Below are 2500 nucleotides of genomic sequence, written 5' to 3'. Positions count from 1 at the left end.
ATTACTAGCAGTTAAGACACACAGTAAACATAGATATACGGTTACGACAGCGGAAGTCACGCTGGGAGCATGCGCGCTGGAGTTTCTAGAAGGGTCGTGACTTATTGGGCAACCTCACGAATGTCCCAGCGTTTGCTAGACGCCCTCTTTTTTAGTATATAAGCCGGAGACAGATTGAAGAGAAATAATTGATAATTGAGTCAAGCGAACAGTAGATACCGTAAGTAAAGTGTGTGAATCGCTTTGAATTATAGCGTGTGTTTATAAACGTAGTTAAGTTTAAAGTGACTGTGGAAGTTAAGTGTATTACAAAGTTTGTATCGAGAAAGAATAAACTAGTTTTAATCAAGAAGGGACTCGTATCGCTGAAGTCACTCGGAAAGAATTTTTACCGGAAATTATCAAACAAGCAGATACGCAACAATACTTTTATTTGGAATTAATTGCAAGAAATATTTATCCTAAGATGTCTTTAAAGAAACAAAAACACAAAATTTAAGATGCTACTAGCCTTCAATGAAATATATTAAAACAGTAACTCCCCTCACCCTCTATAATTAAGCTGTAAGTTTCCTGTCTACTCGGGTGTGTCGTGAATTCAGGAAGTTTGGGAACTCCTGAGCTATAGAGTGTAAAACACTAAAGATGGTAATCTTGAGAAGATCACGCACTGTACCGATAAGTAACCAATAATATTGGATACACTTCAATGTTTCATAAAATTTTACATTAATAACTAAATATTCAATGGCGTCTTATGAAATTTTCTTGGTACTCTTTCTTTCATTTTTTAAAATATTTTTTTACAAGTTACAGGTTTTACAGTAAAGAAGAATATCTATCTAAAAAGGTACATTCTGATTAACGAAGTTAGCACACAGGATCACATACAAAAGTTGTAATGGTTTTCAAACGAGACAGAAGCCATTTAAAATATATTCTTCCTTATTGTTTGTTTGTTTGTTTTTAATTATGCACAAAGCTACACAAGGGCTATCTGTGCTCTGCCCACCACGGGTATCGAAACCCGGATTCTAGCGTTGTAAGTCCGCAGACATACCGCTGTGCCACTGGGGGGCTCTTCCTTATTATAAAATCATTAAGTAAATTCAAGCGAAACTAGTCATTCTTTCATTTATTTTTTTTACATGTTACAGCTTTTACAGTAAAGAAAATATTTTTTAAACAGTACAGTATTCGTTTAAAAATAATCTTATTTACAGTTAAATTACTAAGGAAACTCAAGCGAAACTCTTCACTGTTTCATTTATCAAAAAAAAAAGTTTTAATGTTAATCGCAAATGAATTTTTTTACACTTGAATTTATTTCAGTATTACTTTATGTAACATTTCTTAATGTTAACGTCCTAGTTTTATTGTTGGTATGTAACATTTCTTAATTTTAACGTCCTAGTTTTATTGTTGGTATTATAGTTCTGTGTCACTATGTTCCTTCACATTGTTTATTTTGATCGTTAAAAATGAATTACGTATTTCCTGTTGGAGCTGAAGTAGTCGTTATTTTTTTACATTGTTGTTTATATTTTCTATCGAAAAGCTAACAATGGGCTATCTGCGCTCTGTCCAAATCGAGCCCTGCATTTTAGAGTTGTAAGTCCGTAAACTTAACGGGAACATTTGTTTTCGAAACTAAATATATATTTTTTTGTCCTTCATACTTCATTGAGAAACTAAGAAATTAATTTAAAAATGGTATTTTTATTTATTAACGAAAGATTCCCGATGGCTCAGCTTTGAGGTCCTATAATGCTAAAAATCCGTGGTTTCGATTCACCGTAATAGCTCATTGTGAAACTTTGTACTTAATCATAAACAAACAAATAAATGCCAGTGAATCGTCTGATATGAAGATCTGCAAACATTGTGCTGGATACAAAAAATAAATAAATAAAAGATTCAATAAAACGAGATAAACTTGTGTTTTAGACGCCATTTTTTAACATAGTATTAACATAAATAATTTGAAAATTGTTGCTGTAAATGATTACAAGTATTTTAGTGGGATTGGCCAGCTGATATGGCCAACATCAACTGATTGTGGCCCAGTTCTAACTGAGGGATGGTTTAGTAAGCAATTGTATATAATGTTTTATATTGTAAATAATTATTTTATAATGATGTTTCCATTTTTTAGTGTAGATGTTTATGTTTTAAAATTTTCTTACATTTTTGTTTTGACTGCCGCCAGTGATGAAAGGAAAACAACATGTACTTTTCTATACTTTAATACTGTTTATATACATATATATATATATATGTAGATTTACCTCCCCCCCCCTCTCACCACCACGGTGGTTCAGTAGTAAATCTGAGGGCTTCTACCACTAAAAATGAGTTTTGGTACTTGCTATGAACAAAGCACAGATAACCCATTGTGCTTAACAACAAACAAACAATATATAATTTACCTGTGAAAAAAAAGTTTGTTTGTACGTAGGTGTGTAAATAGCTCAGCAGTAGTGTGTGCGATGTTCTATTT

At 32.3% G+C, this 2500-nt stretch overlaps 1 long non-coding RNA gene across 1 annotated transcript in view; it reads left to right on the top strand.

Moving 5' to 3' along the window:
* Positions 1–2500, top strand: part of LOC111085584 — a 5986-nt gene that overhangs the window by 912 nt on the left and 2574 nt on the right. The window lies entirely within an intron of this gene.

The sequence above is a fragment of the Limulus polyphemus genome, unplaced genomic scaffold (assembly GCF_000517525.1).
Source record: "Limulus polyphemus unplaced genomic scaffold, Limulus_polyphemus-2.1.2 Scaffold487, whole genome shotgun sequence".
NCBI classification, from domain to species: Eukaryota; Metazoa; Arthropoda; class Merostomata; order Xiphosura; family Limulidae; genus Limulus; species Limulus polyphemus.
The sequence above is the reverse complement of the archived record's forward strand: the minus strand, read 5'-3'. Positions and strand labels throughout refer to the sequence as shown.